This window comes from Micromys minutus, assembly GCF_963924665.1.
Source record: "Micromys minutus genome assembly, chromosome: 29".
Taxonomy (NCBI): domain Eukaryota; kingdom Metazoa; phylum Chordata; class Mammalia; order Rodentia; family Muridae; genus Micromys; species Micromys minutus.
In genome coordinates this window covers 24,336,752-24,362,083 of record NC_137964.1, presented here as the reverse complement: position 1 = coordinate 24,362,083, position 25,332 = coordinate 24,336,752, and the positions used below count along the sequence as shown (strand labels likewise).

General features: G+C 49.2%; 1 protein-coding gene across 4 annotated transcripts in view; it reads right to left on the bottom strand.

Moving 5' to 3' along the window:
- PITPNM2 (phosphatidylinositol transfer protein membrane associated 2) overlaps positions 1-25,332 on the bottom strand; it is a 125,920-nt gene that overhangs the window by 68,520 nt on the left and 32,068 nt on the right. For 3 of the 4 annotated variants that reach the window (XM_080941180.1, XM_080941182.1, XM_080941183.1), the window contains exon 2: positions 24,409-24,510. The exons of the other annotated variant lie outside the window; for it this stretch is intronic. The gene's annotated coding sequence lies outside the window, so the exon portion shown is untranslated. The remainder of the gene's footprint in view (positions 1-24,408; positions 24,511-25,332) is intronic. 4 annotated transcript variants of the gene reach the window in all.

The following is a 25,332-nucleotide window of genomic DNA, read 5'->3' as shown; positions in this document are numbered from 1 at the left end:
GCCTTTCCTTGCCTTCCAGCTTCCCGTGCTCCTGTAGCAGAAGGCCAGGGGAACCCACCACAAACCTGTAGGAATATCTTGCCTCCCACAGATTGAATCCTCAGTGGTCTTCCTGCCTCTTATTCATGCTGCTCAAACTGGGGCCCACCTCTTCCCTCGGGGGTTTGCACCTGCACACTTTGCTCCTGCTGCCTCTGCATAAGCACATATTACCCAGGCCTTCTTGACCACTTAGTTACCTAGAGTCCTGCCCTGGCTTTCCCTTGACCCTCTCATTGTTTTCATGATATCTGCCTTACCGGATGATACAATCTACTGTTCTTTGGTGTTTTTTCTTTCCAAATGATGGTATGTGTTAGCATTTGCTATCCTGATAGCTGGTTAAGTACTCGGTCCAGTGGCCTTAAGGATGCCCTCCCCCTGTCTCTACAACCTTTGGATTTCCCAGATCTGCACTCATTAAACACTAACTCCCCACTCCCTCCCCACCCCTGGTACCCTCCATTTTACTTCTGTCTCTATGGATCTGACCCAACTTTATGGCATCCCAGCGCATGGAATTACACCACGGTCCTGCTATGCTTGGCTTCTTTCACTTAGCAGCTCACGTGTGCTGTAGCATGTTCCTTTCTAAAGCTGTCTGTCATACTGGGCAGGCCAGCATATGCCTTTGTTTTCAGTATTTGGGATTTAATCTAGTAGGTGGATCTCTATGAGTTTGAGGCTGGCCTGATTTACAGAGGCAGTTCCAGGACAGCCAGAGAAACAGAGAAACCCTATCTCAGAAAACCATAGCCACAAAAAAAAAAAAAAAAAACAAACAAAACAAACAAACAAACAAACAAACAAACAAAAAACCAACTGTCTATCTCATGTACTAGATGGGGACTTCTAGTGGTTATATTCACTGTAGTATCCTAGGGTATGCCTGTAAGAATAGCTGGTATACAGCAGGCACTGCGTAAATGTGTTAAATGGATGAATAATGGGCGAGTACACAGACGGATGAATGAGTGGTCCGATAGGCAAATGGGAAAAGATGGCTGACTGGATAAAAGGCAGGTAGATAGATGAAGAAGCTGCAGAACAAGTACCTAATGCACATGTCTGTGCCAGGCCCTGATATATGCAAACCTAGGCTCCTGGTCCTACCCGATGACAAAGCCACTGCCCTGGAGCCCAAGCCCGCCACCCCTAAGATGTGGCAATATTCAGTGTGGCAGGACTCTCCCCTAAATGTCACAAATGGCTTCTCTTATTGGTTAGCCCCTTCAGGATGTCCCCTCAGATGTGGCGTATCCAGGGAGAAATGACTAGAGAACCAAAAGTTCCTAATTATAGTTTGTTTGTTTCTTCAACAGGGTGCCACTCTGTAGCCCTGGCTGGCCTAGAACTCCTGTCTCTGCCTCCTGAGTTTGCTGGGATTAAAGTCTTGTACCACTGTGCAAGGGTCCCAGCTGCAATGTAAAGGGGCCTAGGAGCCTTGGGGTGTGGCAGAGAAGAGAGTGGGAGGCCAGGATGTGCCTGGAACACAGGTTTTCATCTGAGGAGCAGAGCCTGCGGAGGCCAGGGCAACAGCCCAGGCAGACTGAGGCTAGACCTTCAGCCCCGCTCTGCAGCTGGGCCTACAACCTTGGCAGCTATTCACCTCTCACCTTTTCCACATCCTGCCTAGCTATTTATAGCCATCCTCTCTCTGAGAACTACTTTACCCATTTTTTTTTCCTGGCTAGCCGGACTTGGTAAGCTGAAGTCAAGAGCACCCCACCTTCACATGCAGGAGGCTCCATGGTATGGTTATACTTGGCTGGATCTGCCTGCACCCCTTGTCTTATGATGGCCTCAGGGCCTGTGACATCCTCTGCCAGGTGTGTGGTGCCTCCAGGGAAGAGGCAGCATTCACACAGCAGCCCAGGCAGACCTCAATTTGCAGTGCTAGAAAATGGGGATCCTATAAAGCCCAGGTCACCCCAAAGTTACTCTTTGCTCTAGGAAAGACATATTGTGGCGGAGGAAGGACAGCTGTACCTTTAAATGCTCGGGCCCACAGATATGAACAACATTTGCACTCTCTGGCTGTTTGCATCTTTGGTTATTTTTAGGGTGAACCCAGTTGCCTCCCCTTGGAACCGGATGAAGCCCCAGAGAAGGCACGTAGTCCTTTTTCCCAGATGGGGGTCCTGCTCCTGTTTCCCTGGGAATGAAGTCTTGGACATGGGCTATCTAGGGGAGCCGCCCCCAAGCATTACACACTGAACTCTCGGGCTCACGTGAGGGACTGTGCACAAAAGCAGCTTTGCTACTACTGTGAAGATCGGCTGCTGACATCAGGGCCACCCACCTGCACCAAGAGCCCCTTGCCACCCCCGGGGTCTGAAGAAAAGAAAGCCTGATGCAATCCCCCACAGAACCCAGCAGTCCCAGGCGATGGGAATGTCTGCCTGGCGTATTTCTAGAACAAGCAGCAATTAGAGGTGATCTTCTCTCCTGCCCCCCCCTCCCCAAAACAGAAATAAATCAGTGCTACCATTCTCCCAGCTAATGATTTCCTCCATTAAATTAAAAAGAAGAAGAAAATGTTTTTTAAAATGGATTACCAGCTCTGTGCTTTCAGAGACCACATGACCTGTTAGCTCCTCTCAAGTCCGGATGCATCAAAGCCCTTCAATTAATTTTTAATAAATAAGACAATCACAGTGTAAGACTCACTATCAGCCTTTCCCACCCCACCTCCCTTTCACACTGGCACACAGGGCTGGCCCTCGGCTCAATTGGGCCACAGAAGATTCTATCTCACAGATGGGAACATGGCAGAGACGAAATGCGCTTAAGCACACATCCTAGGACCCTATGAAGCGTGGAGCAAGCTATGGAGTGAAGGGTGTGAAACAGAGTCTGTTGGTTCCCAGTTGTTCCTGTCTGGAAGTCAGAGCTAAGGAGCCCGAGCAGGGTAGTGTGAGTTATTGACACCTACTGTGGTACAGAAAAAGAGCAGGACCTCACTTTTTTATGCCCCTGCAGCACTTGGTGACACAGCGCAGACACTGCTTGTTTAGAAACGTCTACCCCAACAGCACAGACGGGCCCAGAAAACATGTTACCTAGTGGAAGAAGATTCAAAAGACCACAGATCCTATGAGCCACTTATGTGGCTTGTCCAGCAGAGGGACATCTACAGACTGCACAGTATGGGAAGGCACAGCACTCACGAATGGGTGAAGTGTCTGTTGGGAAGAGAAAGCAGGCAGAGTAATGTCACACAGCATGGTGAATGCAGTCCGTGCAACTGGCACATGTGCTTAGAAATGTCGAGTATAGAAAAGTTTACTTTATGTCTAAAAAAATGTCTTGTAAAAATATAAGACAATAGAAAGGTACTTCTCAAATGCCATTTGGGAACACAAGAGTGACCAGCCACTCCACGGTGACTGTTGCAACATCCTTTCTTACCAGGGACTGGCTCCTTGTGCTGGCCAGTATGTCTAAAACAAGATTCTGTTTCTCTGACAGCTTGTGGCAAACCAGATGCCAGAGAGCAGGCAGGGGCTGCGAAGGCCCAGGGAATATCATCTCTGAAGAACTAGCAATCCTTTGCACTGGCCATGTCCTCTCAGGAAATCATTGCCCCAGATGTTACATAATTTGCTTCTTTTGTTTATTTGTGTTTTCACAGAGAACCTCTCTCTGACCATCTACGGTCAGAGAGGCAGGGAAGGTCACTGGGGACAGGGAGGGGATATCAGGGCAAGGATAAGAGACCCAGAGCCTAGATTGCCCATGACAAGTACCCAGTCCTGTGGCTGTTCCTGGCTGGCAGGAGGCCATTCAAAGAGGACTGCCAAGGCTGGCACTATGGTTAACCAGTTAGCGGGCCTTGGCAAGTTCACTCATCTCTCTGAGCCTCGGGCTTTCTTCTACACTGTGGGAGCATTTAAAGTACATAGCTCTCAGCGTTTATAGTACATAGCTCTCGGGCTTTTTCGAGGACTATACAAATGACGCACAAATAGTGTTTAGCATATGGCAGGGCCCTGGTTAGGTCATAAATGGTAAGGACGAACGGATTATAACCGTAATCTCCCCATCATGCAGGAATGCTCTTCTTAAGAGGATCAGGGCAACCATCCCAGAAAGCTCAAGAAGGCCACCATGTAACATTAATCACCCGAGGCTGGCCAGAGGTAGGGGCCACCCTGGGACACACTATTGAGGCTCACACAGTGGCGGATGAACTGACTTGATCTTTTGCTCTACATTTTGTATATGGGAAAACCAAATCCTGAAAAGATTAGTGATTTGCCCCCAGGTCACATAGCTAGGAGACGATGATTCAACTGCATTTGTTAAAGTTTTATTCCAATTCCACTCCACTCCTCCAGGCCCAAGCTGGTTAGTGCTGTTCCATGTTCAAGAGAAGCAAGCAAGCAAGGGGACACAGAGAAACCTGGAACAGGCAGAGGGTGACCCCAAGTGCCTCCACAGCTCTGACATGGGGACTGCATGAACCTCTGAAAGCCTGAGGGAAACTCTCAGCACAGGTCCTGGGAATCCCACAGGACGGTGAGACAGGCCTGGAGCATCTTATTTCTAGCCAGGGTCAGTCAGGACTAAGAACTCTATACTACATCCCCCTAGGCTAGCTGCTTAGGTAAGTGTAGAATACAGTTAACTCCCTCAGAGTCAGGTCAGAGTGCTGAAGGAAGGTTTCCACACTCCTGACTTAGATCTTCCAAGATCTGAGACCCAGGGATATTGGGGTTTTTCACACAGGTGGAAAATGCTATGTGCACAGTGGAAAGGGAAATTGCTTCCAACTTGGTGGGATGGGGCTAGCCTGCCCTGAAAGCAAGTCTCTAGAAAATACCTGGAAACTCCCAGCTGGTGACTCACAGGCCACTACAAACAGAACTTCTAAGTGGGTTCCACTAACTCTTGCTCCCATGAGGGGTCCATGGTGAGCAAGTTAAGTTACAGATGCACCGGAAATAATGTCACTGCATCAAAGCCTCCCAGGACTCCCTTCACACTTCGAATCAAGTCCAAGTTCTCACGGTGACCTGAGTCCCCCAGGATGGCACTCTGCTTCTCTCTTTAATTCCTCTGACCTTTCCTCTCTTGTCCTGTTCCAGTCACACTGTTTCGCAAACTTGCTAAGCATACTTCCATCCCAGGACCGTTGCCCCTGCTGCTGCTGGTTTCCTGGTTGGCACACAACTTTCTTCACAGATTTATATATAGATTTCTAGAGCTTCCCCTTCTAACCACCCTACCTAAAACTCTCTCTGTTCCCTCTCCTTGCTTGCTTTCCTTCCTGCATTTACACTATTGTCTTAGTTACTGTTCTGTTGCTGTGAAGAGATATTCTGACCAAGTCAACTAGTAGAAGAAAACCTTTAGTTGAGAGCCTGCTTACACTTTCGCAGGATGAGTCCATTGTCATCATGGTGGAGATGATGGAAGTAGGCAGGCAGACATGGCAGTAGCTGAGAGCTTATTCACAAGTTGAAGGTAAAGGTGTGGGGGCTGGTTTGGGCTTTTAAAAACCCAAAGCCCTCCCCCAGTACAACACCTAGTCTAACAAGATCACAACTCAATCCTTCCCAAAATATTTCTACCAACTAGGGACAAAATATTCAAATATATGAGCCTACTGGGGCCTTTCGTATTCAAACCACCACAAGAATCAAAGAGTGTATTGTGGTCAGGGATTTCATGTGGCTTCCTGATCAATTGCCAGTGCTCAAAATACACCAGACACACTAGTGGCATTTGAAAAGTTGACTGGTAGCTCTAGAAGGTGTCAACTGAAAGTAGAGTAAAGGTGGGAGTGACAAGTGCTTCTGGGAGAAAGAAGAAATATAGAGCTTAAATTAGCAACTAGGAAATAACTTCAATGGTAAACAAACATTTTCCCCTGCTGCCACCCTCAAAAAAGAACCAAGTCCATGAAGGTTTACAGGTGATTCTAGCAAACCTCTGAAAAACTCAGGGGAAAAGGTTACTCTATTAGAAAGAGGAGAAGAACAGGCACACTTCATGAACAAGATGCTCTTCAAGCAAACCTCAAAGTAGGACAGGCATGAAGCACAGCAATAAGAACTCGGGGTCCCACAGGGAACCATATGCAGTGTCACTTTTGTGACAATATTGCCTACTCCAGAAATACCTTTCTCCATCTGGCCTCTGTGTTCTTTCCCTTTGTCTCCCTTGCCCAACATTCTCCATCATCCTGGTCACTGTATTGCAAAGTGAGTATCCCACAAATCGTCAGCCACTGTTAGACATCCATGTCCAACACTGTATGTCCATTCTAGATAATTAAAAAGCAAGACAGGAATGACATTTCCCTCATTCTGGAATCCTCGATGCCTGAAAACCCAGCAGATCTTCAGAAATGATTAAGAGGATGTATAGCATCTGTGGAAGGCTCAAGGCAGCAGACACTTAAGAGAAGGCTTCGAGAGCTGGTGCTGTGGACACACAAGCCATGGTGTCTCTGCTGCCTGGTTCTAAGCCATCCTTAAACACGTGGAATGGGCTCAGATGGCAAGCCTTGGGGAAGCTGGGAACACTAGATTTTGTCTTTCTCAGGCTCCTTCTTTGAGCAAGAAGAAGGTGAGCAACAGAAATCACACCTCCTCACCAGTGAAGCTGAGGAGCACCTGAAAGGGCACATCTGTCTACTTACTCTTTGTGAAGCTCAGTGTGAGGGGGTGGGGTCTGGACAACACAGTGAGAAACAAGGAAGCAAGGCTGGAATCTCCAGCAGCCTAGAGGCTGAGCTGAGGGAAAGTGAGAAGAACAGAGGGTAAAAGAGGACTTTCCCTTCCACACTCACAAGGGCCCAGATATCCCTGCTTCACCCCCAACTACAGCCATTTAGCAAACAAGTCTGAGAAACCCCTACCATCACTGCTCAAGGACTGGGCTGCACCCTTCATATCCTCTCATATCCCCATCAGCCCTCAGATTCACATCAACAGTTGCCAGTTCCATGAGGCAGAGGCATGGCTGAGACCTTCTAGGCCATGGATATGGCAAAGCATGGAGCCTCATGGGAACTATGCTGTGGCCATCCAGATCTGCAGGTACAGATCAGAGCTGCTGAGAAGCACCTTTGCATCAGAAACAAAAATCCCTCGGCTCAGGAGAGAGGGAGCTGGTAGGTTTGGAGTCCTAGACAAGGTACCTATGGCTGTGTAAAACAGTGCATACCTCCAAAATGATGGTTCGGACAAGAATCGTTCACTACTTCGTGCTGCGTCTGCTGATTAAGAATCCTAGAGTGGCCTGGCTGCTGGCTTTGCTCTGGGTCACTCAGCCAGTTACAAATAATAGGTTAGCCAAGGCAGGGGCTGTGGTCATCTAAACGCTTGTCTGGGGCTAGAAGAGCCACTTTTGAAGAACTCACTCATGTGACTGATGATGGCCAAAAGTCTACCTCTGTATCTCACCATAATTCCAGAGTTTTCCAGAGAGCTTTCTAAAACTCCTCATAAGACAACAGCTTCCTGGAACCATCGATCCAAAGGAAAGAATGGTGGAATCCACAATGTCTTTTATAGTTTTTTCTTAAAAGTGACACTGTGTCACTTGCAACACTCTACTAGACATGCAGGTCAGCTACTCAGGGTAGGATAGGACAATGTCTGAATGTGTCATGGAGGCAGGAGGCAGGATCCTGGAGGCAACCTGCATGGCCACATGGTACTCCAACCTTTGATCTAACCTGTCTCCTTTCATCTCGCAGGCTGCCCTTGACAGCAGGTATTTTATCTCTATTTTACAGACACAGACACAAAGCTAAGAGAAGGTAACTGCCTTGAGTCTTACTGACCATTAAAAGCCAGCCAGTGTCTGGTTTTGCCCAGCTAGTTCCCACTGGCCATCCTCTGGGCAACTAGGCCTCCAAAGGGAGCCAGAGCCCAGACAGCAATACAGCCATGGTATAAGCCTGTTCCTCAAGAACCAGTAGCTCAGAACCAACATAACGGCTCAGTGGTAAAGGTGCTTGTCACTAAGCCTGAAGACCTGAGTGCGACTCAACAGACTCACATAATGGGAGAGAACACACTTCACCCATGTGCCACACACTTCCCCCAAACACATGCACAAACACGCACATAAGTAATTAAAACAAAAACAAAAACAAAAAACAGCAACAGTTCCAAATGTCTTGATTTGCCTCTATCTTCTATGACTGTCAAAAGTCCTGCTGACCCCTGTCCAGCTTCCTTGGGCAGACAGAATAGTAGTGACCTAGGCAGTGACAAGGCCATACGCATACATCAGGCAGGTGGCTAAGAGAAGAGGCAAGGGCTTGGATCACTCACTCACAGTCATTCCCTTGCTGCCATGGTCTGGCTGCCCAGCTGCGGGTGGCCTTTACAGGAACAGTCAGGAGCATCTCCTCTCTCAATCTGACCACCTCATCCCCTGCAGAGGTGCCTGGCTTCACAGCAGGGTCCCTGTCCTGTAGTCACTTCATTAGGAGGCCACCTGCTTGAGGTGCCTGAGTGACCTGTGGCAGCAGGTGCCACCTCATGGGGTGTGCAATTTACAGCCACTCAGAGGTATGGTACCCAGGTGGCAAATGCATTGACCCTGCCAGCTGCCAGAGCCTCCTAGTCTCACAGAAAAATATGCAGCCGGGGCTTATCCATTTCCCCTACTTTGTTCTTACACCACTCATGAGAAGAAGGAAGTAACCAGATCTATAAATCTAGCTTCTCCGTGGTTCAGGATGCAAAGAACTCACCGCTGCATGGTGAAATCAGCTGAGGTCAACAGGAGCTGGCACAGAATTAACCCAAGGAACCCGTTCTAGCTCCTGAGACAGGGATCCTAAGTGTCACACACAGGTAAAGCAAGCACTAGGAATGGCCTTGCTGAGAGCTGTGAAGACACATTGCAACTCTCAGATGACTCGTAGGGGAAAGCACAGCCCTAAGGTCCCTAGCCCACTGCAGCCCACAGGAGCCTGAAGTTTCTCACTGAAGACAGGCCACCCTCTGGGTTAAGCTACCCGTCCACCTACAACCTGTGAGGCCACATACATGTGTCCTCTCTCACTCATCTTACAGGTTGATGGAAGGCAAGGGAAACTCACTGCTGTAATGCCTCCTTGGAGGCACCTGCCTGAGAGAGCTATCCTGAGGCATTCCTCTCTTGTTCTGCTTTGCTTTGGAGGCTGAAGGATGCTACAGTGAGGTAGCATTCAGCTTGTGGGGAGGGTGATACAGATACACTCCTTGAAGCCCAGGGCTTATATCTGAGACCTTTGGACCTAAGAATTAGCAGAAAGAGGCTCTTCCTTTGAATAAAAGGACCCCTTTCTCCAGAAAACAGTGCTGTAGGGAGTAAACAAGGCTAGGAGTCACTGTTGGAAAAGACAGACAATCGGAGTGAGATTAAAGAAATATTTTGCTGCCCTTCCTCTAATCCCTAGGCTGCTATCAACCACACTGGTTCTAATCTTGGTCCAATTTCCAGATCTGCCTGCAAGGCTCCTCCAGGCCTCAGATCTGCTCCTCAAAGCAAAGCCTTCTCAAAGAAGAAACTGAAGAGGCTCCAGGGCTCCCACCTCCTGCTGTGGCCTCCACCTGGCAGAGCCTTGTCTACCTTGGATGAGCCCGGGTCTCAGTGTCTGTGTAATCTCCCTGAGTCTGGAAAGAGAAAATGAGAACCTCTAGGAAACGCAAGAGACCCCACCCTTACAAGCCTCTTCAGTGTCCAACCAGCTACTGAAGAGAGGATATCATACAGTGTCTAGGCTCAGCCTCTAACTTGATTCTGAGGACCTCTGTGAAGCTGCTTCTGTTTACAATCACCGCCAGTGCCCTTCCCCCCTACACTCCCACCCTAACCCCACCAACTCAGAACTGTATTAAGATACAGTCATCCCTTAAAAACACACTGGTCACCAAATAGGGTCTGTTCATACGCCGGAATACAACTCAGCCTAAAATACCAGAATGACGTACTGATCCATGCTACATGGGTCAGCTTGAAAATATCATGTTCGGTGGCAGATGCTGGAATAAGAGGTATTGTAGAAGTCGATGTCAATGCAAGCCAGTGAAGACAGAAGTGGATTGTGATCACATGGGGAAGAGAGTCTGGAGAGAAATGGGCCGCTTGTGAAGTGCAGTAAGTGTTTTTAAGTTGACTGTGGTGATAGCTACAGAATTAAGAACATTTTAAACAATGCCTGGACCAGTACTTTAAATGGGGGAGATTGTATGGTATGTGACTGTATCTCAGTATTTTAAAATATTTATTTAAAATAAATATTTGACTTAGAATGCTTATTTTTAAGTGCGGGGAAACACAAACTACTCCTTCAAGTTCAGGGCAGCTGCTGAGGGGACTCTGGGTAGACCCTCCACTCCCAACATCCCTTCTCTCCTCTTGCCCTCAGGGAAGCAACACACACACACACACACACACACACACATACACAAACACACACACACATACACAAACACACATACACACACATACACAAACACACACATTCACACATACACAAACACACACATACACACATACACAAACACACACAAACACACATACACAAACACACACATACACACATACACACACACATACACACACATACACAAACACACATACACACATACACACACATACACAAACACACATACACACATACACAAACACACATACACACATACACAAACACACACATACACAAACACACATACACACATACACAAACACACATACACACACATACACACACATACACACATACACACACACACATACATACACACACATACACACATACACACACACATACACACATACACACATATACAAACACACATACACACATACACAAACACATACACCCATACACAAACACACACACACACACACACACACTCACGTGCCCCAGAAGCACCCACTTGGGCTGATACAGGGCTGGAGAACATAGAGGTTTTGGCTCTGTGAAATGATCTCCATGAAGTCTATTGGACAGAATGTTGTCCATCACAGTATGACACCTTCAACCCACACCCCACGCCCCGTGCACTTACTTACTCCTACCTTGTATACAGCTGGACTGCCAAGGGACAGGACTGACCGAAAGGGTGCCTCTTATTCCTGTGAAGTAACAGCAATGACAAACAGCCACCTGAGCAGAGCTATGCCTTAGTCAATTGCCCTATGTCAGGTTCAGCTACATCCTGTCCCCACTGACTATCAGCACAGGACTCCCAAGAGTCTCAAAGATGGGGAGGCAGGGTCAGTGGGGCTTAGGACACAGAGCCAGGCTGGCTGATGCTGTCTAAATATTCTGCCCAGAGGCATTCCTATCTGCTTCCCAAGGATCAACTCCTCAACTTGGTCCTCTTCTTCAGCTATTTTAGTGAGAGACTATTGTGGGCTGGCCTAGCACAGAAAGCATGGGGGCTGTGGAGCCATTTCTGTCATATCCTGCTCCTCAGTTTTCGGTTGTGAAGCTACCAGCCTGGCCAGTAGACCTAGGCAGTGCTTTTCCGAAGCACTTGTCTCATTTAAAGCTAATCACCCCAGGCTAACCACAGGGGGTAACCTGGGCTCAGAGTAGCAGCTTAGTTTGGAAGGGACAGAACTAGTGTGGTCCAGGGGAACTGGATCCCTGAGACCCAACCAGATGCTCACAAAGCTCAGAGGAGGCTTTCCAGGGGAGACAACCATGACTAGCTCCAGTTTGGGGCCCTGCATCCTTAGGTATGTCTTAAGGGCAGCCTGCCAAGGTCTGTGCTTTTCCCCGACACTTGAAATCTGGTACATCTGGCTCACACAATGACACTGGGATCTCTATCATCTTCTCTGGCCCAGGAAAGCCAGCTAAGTACTCTGGGGACATTATCCAAACATCTGCCTCTAACTCTGGCCACAAAGCAAGAAACTGAGGAAGCTGATAATTGGAAGAGTTCTCTCTCACAACACCATAAATCACCACCCTCCATTTGCATTGGCCAGACAGAGCTCTGTTGAAGCCCAGTCCAGGGCCTTGGGGTCCTTAAGCCAGCCAGCTTCCAGATGGCTGAGGAGAAGGAGGAGGAGGGCAGCCTACAGGAGATGTGTCCACACTTCATCCAGACCTGTCTCCAGCCTAGAACAAGTTCCTCTCAGCTCCATCCTTAAACCTGGTCCATCAGGGATAACGCCAAAGGAAACAAAGGAAAAGGAAACAAAACTTCCACAGTCTTCCCAGCCTTCTAGTACTAGAATCATACGGACCCTTAGTGCACAGTGAGGGAATGAAGCCAGAGCTGGCTGGGACTGTGTGCTCAGCCACATACGCAGACCAAGAAACTGAGCCTGGAGTAGCTTGCTCAAAGTCATCTGGCTGGATCCTGATCTCAACTAGATACTTTTTTCCCATTCTTCTTAGCTGCTCTACCACAACCCAAGGGAAAAGAGGGAGACCTAGCTAGATAGGACCAACAACTCTGTTCTTACCAGTCACAGCCTTCCTGAGCCTCAGTTTTTTTCTCCTGTGTCACCGTCTCTTCTTAAAGGGGCAGCTGAATGGCCAGTGAGTCCAGCTGTATTGCCTGACCTGCCTTGGCCTATTTCATCTAAAACTGCATACACACCAGGTAGGTGACAGTTAAGGTTTCCAATTGACAGCACAAGTAGAAGCTTAAGAGGGACAGAGCCAGACTGCCCAAGACCACAGACTGGCCTTCTCTCAGATTCTGAAACTCAGGACCTCCACCAAACACTGATCTGTTTTCCTAGACATACAAGGCAGATGCAGCCAAGAGTCCAGCTTGGCAGAGGTACAAGCGGAAAGAGCCAGCTTGAGGAAGTCAGACTGTATAGCAAACTGTAGCATGGATTGAATGACCAAGGGTTAGGAAGGGGATGGAGCAGGACAGAGAGAGCTCTAGAAAGCCTCTGGGGTTCCTCCGTACTCCAGCAATCTCATGAGCTTCCCAAGTCCCTGTTCAGGGAGAACAACAGCCACGGGTACCAGGATGGTCTAGGTTCTCTGTGGGTACCTGGTATGTGTCTCTCTCCCTCTCCCCCTGGGGTGAGTTTTACCATCTGAGAAAGAGTCCTGGAACTGAAGGGCTGGCTAGAAGCTCTGCATAGGAACAGCTGACTTCTCATCTACCGCCTTATCACAAACACCACCCCTGTTCCCAGTCTCTGACAATGACCAACCACTGTTTCTTTCTTTTTTTTTAAAACACAAGACCTTCACTTTAAAGATTTATTTGTATGAATATACTATAACTGTCTTCAGATACATCAAAAGAGGGCATCAGACCCCATTATAGATGGTTGTAAACCACCATGTAGTTGTTGGGAACTGAACTCAGGACCTCTGGAAGAGCAGTTAGTGCTCTTAACCACTGAGCCACCTCTCCAGCCTCCCTGTTTTGTTTTGTTTTTTATCACCCTGTTTATCTCTCCATCGGGGCAAAACCACAATACGATAATATTTACATCATGAGACTGTGGTCTGGTCTTCACTCAGGACTCTGTGGTCCCTGAAGAGATGTGTTTATCTGTGCCTCACATAGCATGCTTTCTTCATTCACTTTTCTTTGGATGCTGATGGTCTGGGCTCTGCATCACCACAGGGTGAATGGATACAGTTGGCAGGCACGGATTCAAAGAATGAGCTAGAAGCAATCTCTGCAACTTTGGGATCTGGGAGCTTGTCAAGAGAGCCCCAAGCCAGTCCCTGGGGGATCAGTTATCTCTGCTGAAGGCCTGGCTACTGGCTTGGGCCAAACTTGCTGGACAAAGTCACCCTTGAAGAGGACAGCTAAGCAAATTGGAACTGATGGCTCTATGCTTGTCACAAGCCCCTGCAAGCCTTAGCTCATGGCTGCTGAGCACTGCCATCTTTAGAAACAACTGTCTCTTGGGCATGTAGCCATGTACACACATCCCAGTTTGATAGGCCCCCATGAAAAGAAAAGAAAAGAAAAAGAAAGAAAAGGAAAGGGAAAAAAAGGAGAGAAGAAAAGAAAAATCTTCCAGATACTCAACATTGTAATGTCACCAGTCTGCCTCCTCCCCTGCCTCCAACCTGTCATACACACACAAAGTCAAGTAGAACTTTGGAAACATACCACTTCACCTGGCATTCCTCAAGCTAAAGCCCCTCAACATTTTCCTAGATCCCAAGACACCAAACTTCACTGTGCACAAGGCTCCAATTGGTTCTCCTCTCAGCTCAGCCTCCCCTAACAGTCCTGACAGGAGCCACAACCGGAATCCAGGCGTCCATACAGACATGGGCCCGCAGTGCCTCCCTCAGCCTTGCCGGCTCTGCACTAGCCATTTCCCCCACCTAGGGGGCTTCTCTTACATCCCCAAACCCATATCTGTGTTTAGCAAACACAGCACCACAAGAGCAGAAGTTCCAGCTTCCACGTTGTGTGGCTGTCATGGGTATCACAAAAAAGCACATATTTTTGTCCTCCTCCCTCCCCCCCCCCCCCCCCCCCCCGGCTCAAGATTATCTTGAAAACAAGAGACAAATCTGAAAACAAGAGCCAGACCTGGTTCATCCTGGCAGTAGCACTGAGAGCTCAGAGCTTAGGACTGAGGAGCAGGTCCTGGCATGTGCTATGGTCCTGTGCTTCCCTTTGTCCCCGGAAGCCCTACAGCACAGAGAGTGCATGGGGAAGGGTAACATGGTTCTCTCCTTCAAAGCTACTCTCATATAAGACAGTAGCTTTCTCTTCGACCGCAATCGGTAAGAACACCTAGGGCAACATTTATTTATACAATATTAACACACGCCACTCCTTGCCAGGTTCAGCTTGTATGCGCCAATGCTCCGTCCCTATTAAATGAGGCTACGGAGGGGGTTCACAGGGTGCCACTTCCTATGACTGGTGACTACATGGCCATAGTACTTTCTTGATGATCAGTTTCCAAGATTCTTGATGTGAAGCATCTCTTGAGCACAGAGCACGTCCCTCCCATCCAGCAGCCCCAGGTAATTGCTTCTGGCTGAGAGGAGGAGAAAGACAAGGGAAGGAAAGGCACAGGAGAGAAACCACAGGATGCCAAGGAAGGCGGGGAAGATAGAGACAGGCACGAGGAAGGAAGTGGGTGGAGATGAAGGTCCGGAACATCTGGAATTCCTGCCTGTGGGAGCTCAGCCCAAACTAAGGCCTGGTGTGCTGGCCTGGGGTCTGGCAGTGAGGACACAGGAATGAGGTAAATAAAACTGCTTTCACAAAGGTTTGAGCAGAGCAAAAGCAAGAAAAAAAAAAAAAAAAGAAAAAAAGAAAAAAGACACCAACTGGGGTATATGATAACCTCCAGCAGGAGTGCTGCTCAGGACCCTACAATCCTCTAGGTCAGCCTCTTCCTTCCCAGCTGTTCACCAAGAGAAGCTGAGAGGACTGAAGGCTGCAGGAACAGGGCCACCATTCTCAGCACAATCTGCTCCCCATATCATGTAGCTGTCCCCGAGACCCTCTTATTGGGTCACTTGCCGTTTTCTTTCTACAATGGTCACTCAGGGCTGAAGAAGACTTTAGTAGTCTACCTGCTATTACAGACCCCAACATACAGCTCACTTTTCCTTTCTTCCCCTAAGCAGAACCTCCTTCCACCCCTCCTTTACCCATGATCCTACAGGAACGAGTGTGCTCAGGCAGGGAGTTTGGAGGGAGTGGATCTCTTTGAGTGCACACACGCAAACACACTGGCCTGGCAGCGGCAGTGGTGGCATGGCTGGGGAGGTGTTCCAGCAGACTTATTTATAGCTGAGCCCCCATCCACATGCTCCCCAATGCTGCCTGCCTGCCTGCCTGCCACTGGGGCTTTTCAATCTGTGTCTATATTTATCACTTGAAGCCGTTGGGATAATGGCAAGGCCAGAAATAGCCTTGAAGACATTCACGTGAAGCTGATGGGCAGGTCCCCAGCTCCCAGGCTGACCTCACCCCAACATCTGCCACTTGGCAGTAGGGAATGGGAAACAGCTGGAAAGGGCTAAGCAGACAGATGGGAACAACATAATCCCTCTTCTCCTGCTGGCCTTGGCCCTCTGTAGTGAGGCAGGGGACACGTCCAAACTGATATATCACAGCTGCCGGGCTGAGGGGAGACCGAAGGTGACACGCTTTTTTAATGTCAGTGTGCTAATCGGGGCAGACCATCCAGCTTAGAAAGGAGAGGAATTGGGTAGCAGGCTGGGCTCACAAAAAGCAGGTCACTGCTACCCTGGGGAGCAGCCCTCCTGTTTGACCCTCAAACTGAACTTGGTATGAGCCTGCAGGAGAAAACTGGGTCCTGCTTCCTGCATAGCCAACCTCAAGTAGAAAGAAGATGCATGGACAGCTGTTAGCCAGAGTGCTGAGGACCCCTGATCCTCTTCTTGAACCTCAGTGTCCAGCCAACCCCTCCTAGTTGGAAATAAAGTATCACGAGGACTCAACTTTCAGTTTGGGGACAAGCTTCAGTTTGGTGGGTAAGACTCAGCATTTTGGAGGCTTAACATCTTCATCCAACAAAATGGAAAGGCAGACATGGGTCAGAACCTAACAGCACTGTATTTGGGGCTCTTCCAGGCAAGTACCTGGTACTCTGAGGCCAAGAATGCTGTTCTTTCATGGGGAGAGGAGGCTGGTCCACAGCACTCTCTGAGAAACTGGGCTACGGGTGCCGAAGAGGCCTAGAATAGGCCAAGAGGAGCATCAGGGGTAGTTAGACCCATAACCAGGAGCTAAAGATGTAGGCAGGGCAGGCATCAGCAGGCCCCATCACAGCAGGGAGCCAGAGGAAGGTCAGAAACATGTAAATGGAGAAGTGAGGCTCTTTCCTGCTGCTAACAAGCACATAAGAGCCAGAGAAGCAGTCACAAGGACAGTGAGTTCCTTGAATCCCACAATGTCAGTCTCTCCTCCTGACACCTGTGCTGTATGCCCAGCCTTTGTCCTGCTATCCTCTAACAGTATACTTCAGCACCCTGGCCCTTCCTGAAACCCCAAACACAAGAACATGGGAGCAAAGACACTGCTGTGTGCAGTGTCTGCTTTTCCCCTTCTCCCCCTAGTAAAACTCATCTGTGCTCTTCAAAACCCAGCTGAATTGTCCCCTCTCCTAAGAGCCTTCCCCGAATTAGACAGTTAACAGCTGTCTTCTTCCTGCTCTAGCTGCACTACTGGCCTCTCCAGCCATGAGTCAGAATCTCTAATCCATATCTGTCTTCTCCATCCCAGAGGGCATATTCTTCTACCTCACTGGCCAGATAAGAGCGTGAACTGATCCCACCCACATGTTTACCTGGGGCTGTCCTTATACAGCAGCAGTGCACCAGGATGATGCCCAGGACAAAGACAGATGTGGGCACTCTCTCAATCTGCTTTGCCAGTGCTGATGGGCTAGGAAGCTATTGCCCTGCTGAGATCTGTCAACAGAGCCAGCAGCAAGGAAGGAGACCCACCTTCCTGCTTGTCGCTGGCAGCCATACCTACAGTGCTAGAGGTTCCCAGGCTTTTTCCTGTCTTTCTTCCCTCATCCCCTTTATCCTTCAAAAAATATTTATAGGCGAGGCATGGTTGTATACGCCTTTAACCCAGGATATGGAAGGAAGATGCAGGAAGATCTCAGTGAATTCAAGGCCAGCCTGATCTATATGGAGAATTCCAGGCCAGCCAGGTCTACATAATGAGACCTGGAAAAGGCAGCCCCCAAAAGGCCAACTCTGTAGCTAGCATTGGCAGTCAGAGCCTGGACTGGTCCCAGTGGCTGACATGTTCCATTTGGTCCCAAGACCTCACAGATGTTTTACCTGTTCAACCACCACATGTCTTGTACAGTAAGCTTTGATACTGCCCCATCTCACAGATGGGGACAGTGAGGCACAGAGGGCTGAGGGGACCTGCCCAAGGTGTCTCTGGCAGTTTGCCACAGAGCCAAAATCAGCCAGCACATTGACCAAAGGAAGGATCTTGGCAGTGCACTTGCTAAAGTTCTAACACTGCTGGGCTCGAGGATAGTGTTCTTGTTTTCCTTTGCCTCCATCTTCTTTACAGCTAAACTATCCTTGGGAGATCCTTCCACCAAGCTGTCTCCCCACTTCAAGCCTATTACTTCCAGCAGAGAAGGAGAAGAGTGGGAGACAGGAGGGAGTAAAAAGTACAGATGAGAAAAAAGGGTGGGGAACTGAGGCGAAGACAGGGAGAGGGGAGAATCAGCCAAAATGAAACACCATCAAAATCCCAAATTGAAAGCTATTACTTTGTAAGCTAATTAAAAAAACATGTTTTTTAAAGGACACCTGTGACATCAGATGTGCCTTGAGAGGGACATATGATGGGCCAGCCCTATTTGGTTGGCCCCTGCTGAGATGCTACCAGTGCACTACCTGACTTATACTTTCATGAACTCATCCACAGTGATGTGTCCTGAGTGACTGAGACCCATCTCCCAAGGTCGTCAGCCCTCTGAATGACAAGTGCCACAGAGCAAGGAGGAGAGACCTAGACTAAGGATGACTCTCCTTGAGCCCCTCATAACAACCTTTCAAGTGGCTTCAGAACACAACACTTTTAGTTCCTGCTGATCTGATGACTGGCCTACTGAGGCCACGCCTCAGTCCAGGAGTAAGTCAGCATTCCTCTTTTCTCGGGGAAACAGAAGCCATGAGAAGAGCGACTTCTGAAACTATTGCAGTGTAGGAAACAGCACCCAGCCTTGAGGGTTCTTAGAGCACCAGTCTTTACCTGAAAGTCCCAGCAGAAATGGCAAAGCACCCAGAGGCAAAGCATATCGGATGCTGCAGGCCAGCATTGCCAGAGGCTGTGCAGGGGCTGCAGCACCGGGGAGGATGGGGAGGGAGTTAGAGGGTGTGTGTTCACAGTCCTACAGCCTTTGGGACAGGGCACTTGTCATTTGGTTTGATTGCTGGAGCTCTATTTTGATTTGTTTGGAGACAGAGTGGTTCAGGTTGGCATCAGACTTGATAATTCTCTTAGTTCATCCTCCTGAGTGCAACAATAGCCCTGTGCCCCTATATCAGCCCCTTAGCTATATTTTCAGGGCAGAAAGCTTGTCTCTGGTTGCTTTGTGGCCCTCACCCTCTGTCCCTGGGAAGGTGCCAACAACTGACTTTCCAGAAGCTTGTTGCACACAGGTGGCTAGAGTCTGGCCAGGCCTCAGCAGTACCTGGTACCTGGCCCTGTGGTTCTGCCTGTGGAGCTGTGTTCTTAGCCATGCCCCATGACTGCCAGGTTGTTCACCAGAGTAAAGGATGGATGCCAGGGACAGTCAGTGGCAGTCAGTGGCAGCAATTTCCACATCATCACTCCTCAACGGTCTGTGTATTGGGAATGGAACAGGCCGAGTTATTCGGCACAAAGGGAAATCAGACTGGATGCTTGCGTCCACGTTAGCCCACAGACTCACACTTCCTCAAGAGAAAAGAAACAAGAGCTTACTCTGCCTTCTCCAGGTGGCCCTCCTGCTGAGGTCTGAAGCTGGGGAAGAGTCTATCCACCAGCTAGAACGCACTGCAAAGCCTGTCAGGAGAGTAGTCTCAAGTGCTCAAACATCCTGACCAACCGTAGCCCCTTCCAAAGAAACACCAAGGAGACGCAGAAGCCTCCTGACAAGTGATGTCAGGAGCACAGCAGATCTTCCTGATGTGAGTGCTATCTGTTCTCAGTGACACAGCTGGCCTTCTGTGTTCCTTTATTATAACAGACGCTATCACAGATTGAATCAGACCACCATGGTGGACATGAGCTCTGGCTGTGCCCACTGGGGAGTTTGGGCGCTATGGAGGCTGTTTCATACTTTAGATCAATGATCCTCTGACCGTAGCTAGTCTTGCACATGCCTCAAACATGGACACTTTGCCCCATCTCCACCTCACACAGTCTTAATCATTCTTAATTAAGTCTTAATCAGTCTTAAGATTGTCAGCTCCTGGAGGACAGGAAGGTCTCTTCCTGGTCTCGGCCCTCACCTCAAGCTCAGTGGAAGCTGAATGAAGAACACTGTGAACTCTGGCTTTGATATGCCCAAAGCCTGTGATACCAATGCTGCAGTACAACTAGAGTCAAAATCTTGGGCAGTAGCCCAGAAAGAGCCGCTGAAGGCCTGGCATGCCACGCATAGGCTGCCACTTTTGAGGCTGCTGGCACTGTCAGGGCTCACTGCTCAGCCACAGCACTGGGGAGCCAGCCCTCCCTTCTGCCTGTGGCTCACAAGCCTGTGCAGCCTTCCTTTGGGAAACCACTCAGCTCAGCTGCAAACTACTGGACTTAGACCCCAACGCTTGGCTCTGCCACAAACCAGCTTGACTTTGGGCACGAAACTTTCTTCACTGGGCTTCAGTTTCCCTACAGGTTACATGAAAAGTCAGGCCAGAAGGTCCCCTACAGAAACCTCCTTTTAAATGTGGATTAGAGTCTCAGAGTCCTTCCAGCCCTAGGTCCTCACAGACCTAGAGTTCAACACCCACTCCTAAGTCCAAGCACCCACCACCTCCCATTACTGCAGCTGTCCCCATGTTCCTCCTGCTTCTTCCCACCATCGCTCCAGCCTGTTCGCAACACTGCAGCCACAGGTTCATTCTGGCCCTCAACATTCCAAACGCGTTCATGGCTTCATGCCACTCAAAGTGAAGGTCAGGGCCTTAACACCAACCTATGCCCTTCTTAGTCTCTTACCCCTCTGCCTTCCTGGCAATCCCTCCCTTGGCTCACTCACTCTACCCACAGGCAGTCCCGGACAGCCTCAGTCTCTCAGTTCCTCCTGGATCCTACCTCTGACAGTACAGAGCTGTGCACACTCTACCGCTAAGCTGTAGTCCAGGCCTCACTTTCCAGCTTGTAGAACTTCCTGAATAACTGTACTACTGGGTTATTATTAGGAGATGGTGTGGACATTTTTAAGAGGTGGGGCCTAGAACACTGGGGACTTGCCTTCAGAGGGGAAAAAATACTCCACTCCCTTTCTCCTCCTGTCTTTCAGTCCTGGCTTTGAGGGAAAAGTTCTGGTTTGCCACATGTGCACCATGACCTAGCATATAGCTAAAAGCATCAGGAACAACCAGTCATGTATTGGAGCTTCTAAAAAAAAAAAATCAGCCAACTCAAACCCTTTCTCATCAAAAGTTGATTATTTTGGGTATTTGTCACAGTAACAGAAAACTGGCTAACACAAAGCATGCTTCTACAGTGATCATGAGCAGCAGAGAGAAAAAAGAAAACATCACACAGACTGTGCCACCTTGTTGGATATAGGGCACATCTGAAGGAAGCAGAGCTTTCTCTAAGCAATAGGACCCCAAGAGGATGAAATGGAATATCCTTGAGGAAGTGTATACCAGGGGAGGGGAGGCCTGCAGTCAGAGAAAGCGAGTCCTTGGAGGTTTGTGGTCAAAGTTCATGTCCAGTATACTTCTGGATGTTGAGTCAAAGCAGCTATCAAACCACAAGAATACAGACAGAACAAGCCAACAGAAGCAAATATAGAGCTGGTCCCAGTGTGGCTTGGACATCAAATCTCACCCAGTTCTTCCATCAGCATTGTGAGGAGAGCAAAGAGCTGAGGACAAGCTCTTGACCCTCAGGAGCCTCATGGTGGTGCCTTTACTCTGTGCCAATATGCCAGTTAGCCTTTCCCCTTTGTCCTTGCTTGTTCTGGGCTGTGATGTGGTCTAAACCCAAGGGAATAAACTGACCAACTTTTTCCTGTGGGGACAAGAATGCTCACAGAGAGGGATGAGAAGCTGTGGCTCCAGAGGCTCAGCTGCCCAGGTAACAAGAGCCTAGGTCCTAGCTTCAGCTCCAGCCCAGAGCAAGGTCTGGAGTCTACGTCCATTACTGCTGTGCTCTGTGGCCCTACCCAGGCCCTCTTCCTGTGGAGGAGATAGTGACCTTGCTGAGGCCTGTCATGGAGACAATGGCAGGAAGTACCCCTCCCAGCCTGAGCCTGCACCAGGATGTAGGAAAGAAGCCAAGAAGACCTATTCCGGGAGACCCTTCTTGCTGCATTCCAGCCTCAAGGACACTTAGGTGACGCCAAAGCTAAGTGCTCTCTATTTAGTCACTCAGAATGAAGCTTGTTCAACTTCCTGAAGGCAAATGGTCTCCCCAGCTGGGACCCTCTTTGGGGCAGGCTCTCTGTAATGCCCTGTCTCTCTGGTCTAGGAAGATGCAGAAGATACCAGGCTTCTGAGAAACAAAACAGTTATCCTGCCATTTAGCCCTCTAGCCCACCGCCCTTCTGGAAGGAAAGAGCTTGGAGTTCCCTTGGAGCAAGAAGCTTCTCTAAAAATAAACTCTTGTTTGTTGGGCCCTTTCCTTCCTCACCCTGGCAGAGGACAGGGGGGAAGCATTCCTGTTCGGAGCACCTCTGACAGGGCTACCCTCCACCCAGAGACTTGCTCTCTGCTCAGAGTTCTGTGCCCAACATGTGACTACAAACTCCCAGGACAGCTTAGAGCAAACATAATTGTCCCATTCAGGACTGTTTTTTTTTTCTCCATATCTGGGTTTGCAGGACAGGCTGAGGGAGCAGGAGAGGTACAAAGTCTCACCCATTAAAGGGCCCTCAGCCTGACAGCACACAGACGCACAAATGCATCAGAGCTTACGGTGACAATCATATCAGAAGTACAGCAGTATGCTGGGGCAATATGAAAAGGAGGAGGGATGGGTTAGCATGGGTTGGGGGCTTACAAGGAAGTACATGAAATGGGCTTGGGAAGGAAGACAGAAAGTTGGCAAACAGAACTGGGTAGAGGTGACTTCAGGACACTGGTACAGCACAGAATGCACCAGGAGGCAAATTGCTCACATGGGGGCTTCTGTCTGCTTTGTTCACAGCTGCGTCCCTGGCACCTGGAATAGTAACTCCCCCTGCGCTTACAGGCTGGCAGAACATGCACGATACACCTAATGTACACCGAGTACTTGATAAACGCTTGTAGAATACAGGAATGACGCGGGGAGATCACTGAGGACCCTGGGTGAGACAGGCTGCGAGGCTGTCACCTCTGCAAATTCAGTCATGGCAGGTGCTAAGCAGGAAAGAGCCCCTTCCTGTGAGAAAGGAAACAGGAAGCAGAGGCCTCAACCAAAGCAGGGGCAGGGTCTCTCTGAGCACCAAGAGATGACATCAACGTTCAGGTCCTATGGGGCAGGGTTCTCTGGGGGACTCTGTCTCATGCTGGAGGCCAACTCTACTAGCACATGGTAACCACGGGGCTCAGACCTGACCACGGAAGCCATGAGCAGGGGCTGTGTGCTCTGATGTCACTGTCCCATAGCTTGCTTGTACAGAGACACCTTAGAAAGTGAAGTCAAAACAAAACAAAAAAAACAAAGAACATAACATACCACACACACACCCCTTAGCACTTGGAGGCCTTTTCTTGGCAAGTGAAGAAAATGAGCAATTAGAGAAAAGAACAGCCCCGGGTGCCAGCCTGCAAGCAGAAGCCAGAGGCAGCCCTGACAGCCCTGTGTCCTGGGAGTTTCCCAGTGAGGAAGGGGGCCCAGAGGGTAGGGACCAAGAGCAAGTCAAGGCTAGACCCAAAGGCCCAGGCATCACATTTGGAAAGCTGGACTGTGTGCTCCGGGTCAGAAGCCGGGACAGATAGATCTCAAGCATGCTGCTGGCCAGCTATGCAACTGAGTCTATAACACCTGAGGCTTCAGCTCCCTCAATTATGATGGAGGTCCAATGGCTACAAGGAGGCTGGGGCCAGTGAGCCTTCCTCCCATCACGGCTTTCTTCCCTAGGAATGTACAGCATCTGCAATCCCAAAGCTCAAGCCCTCTGATGAGTGTCCAGAAAGCAGAGTCTGTGGGAAGTTAGGGAGGAAGGCAGTCAGCTCACAGCCTAGACATTCTACTAGAGGCTCTCACGTCAGGCAGGATCTCAGAGGAGACACTGTCTATGAAATGAAACACAAAATGCAGAGTGGGTTCAGAGGGACAGAGCCTGAGAAAACACATGGACACCAGTTTCTGGGTGACAGCTGCAGCCCATGGACAACAGAGTGAGCAAGCAGCCCAGTATTGCTTCTCCACAGAGGCCAGAAAGTCACTGGGGTCCCAAATCCCAGAAAGAAGGTACCTTCAATCAAAACTCCGGCCTACTTTGTCTCGTGTCTGTCATCTGGAGCAGAGAGCCCAGACAGAACCTTGAGAACAAATATCAAAGAACCCCCTTGGTATGCTCTGTATGGGGGTTAGGGAAGAACAGCTATTACCAGAGACAGAATACCTTCCCAACCAACGAAGGTATTGTCACTTAATCAATGGGTGGCTGTCTACCACAACAATCAGAAAGGTTTTCAAGGGAAGAAAGAAATGGCTAAAGTTCCACAGTCCACAGACTTTAAAGGCTGGGCAAGAAGGCGGGTACTACACAACAGTTCGTCTTTACCTGTAGATCTGAGCAGCTCTGTCGATGTCTCCACCACAGGAGGAGGAATGATCAGTATGTCCACAGAAGGGAGTCAGGGACCCAGACACATGTGCCAGCATCCTGCAGGGAAAACCCAAAGGTAGAGGAGATAAGCCACCTGTGTTCCTCATCCTTCTATGCCTATCAATAGGGAAACTGGTAGAGCCAGCCTCAGCCTGAGCAATATCAGACCCAAAACCTTAGTAGAGCAAGAGAGCCAAAGGGTGTGGATGACAGGGAACTATCCATTTTACAAAGCCTGATGCATGCATTCATGGAGGGAGTGCCTATGGCAGAACCAAATGGATATTCCTCCTAACTGCCCAGAAAAAAAACTCCACAGGCGTGAGATCAACAACCTCACACAGCTGCCTGCTTCTATATGGCCAGGACTTTTGGCTTCCAGCCTAATGGTTGCACTCAGGACCCTGTTAGGATTAGAGGACATCAGACCATAGTGTGGGTGTGAGGTAGGAACAACTGGAAAACTAGCCAAAGCAGGAAGGAGTTGGGAGACACTTGGCTGGCCACTTGGTTGGAAGATGCAGGCGTCTTTGCTGCTGAGCCTCTAACTCCTTCGTCTAGACACAGGAGGAACAGATGCCTACTTCTGCCAAGTACCCATAGGCCAGAGCTGTGTTCACAAAACAAGATAATAATGATAGAGAATTGGGCCAGGGGATGGTGGTGCATGCCTTTAAGCCCAGCACTCTGAAGGTAAGAGACAGGTTGATCTCTATGGATTTGAGGCCAGCCTGGTCTAGAGAGCAAGTTCCAGGACAGCCAAGGCTGTTCTTGTCTTGAAAACCAACCAAACAAACAAACAAACAAAGGAATAGATTAGAAGATAAATAAATAAGAAAGTTAGAGAAATAGGATTTCATGGAGTCCCAGTCACCCACA